The sequence below is a fragment of the Pygoscelis adeliae genome, unplaced genomic scaffold, assembly GCF_000699105.1.
Source record: "Pygoscelis adeliae isolate BGI_AS28 unplaced genomic scaffold, ASM69910v1 Scaffold617, whole genome shotgun sequence".
NCBI lineage: Eukaryota > Metazoa > Chordata > Aves > Sphenisciformes > Spheniscidae > Pygoscelis > Pygoscelis adeliae.
Window position 1 is genome coordinate 31,596 of NW_008825226.1, and position 914 is coordinate 32,509.

General features: G+C 55.0%; 1 protein-coding gene across 1 annotated transcript in view; it reads right to left on the minus strand.

Annotated features, from left to right (window-relative positions):
• The window catches only part of VDR (vitamin D (1,25- dihydroxyvitamin D3) receptor), a 23,402-nt gene that overhangs the window by 21,296 nt on the left and 1,192 nt on the right, over window positions 1-914 (minus strand). The gene's annotated exons all lie outside the window — the stretch shown is intronic.

The following is a 914-nucleotide window of genomic DNA, read 5'->3' on the forward strand; positions in this document are numbered from 1 at the left end:
TGATACCAGCGCAGTGATTTCCCCCCACCCCCACCCCCCCAAAGACCTGCTCAGGGACTGCGAGCTGAAAGTCGAAAAACAGCAAGTGCGCGCAAGCACAGGCTGTTGTAAACCCCACGGTGCTGGCGAAGGGACGCGTGGCTTTTTCCAGGAGAGTTTTAGGGGTCCAGGCTCTTCCACGGCAGCGCTGCTATATTTTAATGCAGAAAGCACTTAGACACCGCGGCAGCAGCAAGCGTTAATTAATTCAGCGATTGAAAAATGGCACGTAAACAAGCCTGCGTAAGCAAGAGGGAACACACCAAGACCCAGCATGGGGAGAGCAAGATTAAAAATGTAGCGAGAGCCTTAAATTGACAATAAAGGCTTTATACGGGGCACGAAGGGCTAGCTGAAGAGGAGAGCTTTTCACATCAAGATGTCTGTTCGGAAATGCTGTCACAGCTGTATGCCTCGCATGATTACAGCGGTGTGACAATAGAGATGAGGAAACACAGCAGCAGGGCCCGCGCCGTTTCTGCAAGAGCCGCATCGCACCCAGGAAGGGTTCGTCAAGCAGCACCGGCCGTTTCAGAGGTCAAAAGCCAGACCGTTGCCTCCGGGGCCACAACGGGGCCAGCGGAGGTCAGGGACACCAGGGCAGAGCGCGGAGGAGAGCACGTGAAAGAAGAGTTACTCATTTAGCGGCAGTAATTGAGGAAAATCTTGTCGCTCAGGTTGGCTGGGCTTCGAAGCCGCCCCGTTCGACAACAGGCTGCAAGACTGCGGTATGTGAAAACCCCCACCTAAGCCCCGAAATTCCTGCAAGAGGAGGAGTTACGACTTTGCTGTGAAAGTTCAAGCTCCGGTTGCTGTAACAGCCCAGCTGGAGGAGCAAAGCTGCGCGCTCCGGTGTTCGCGATCCCACAGCCGGC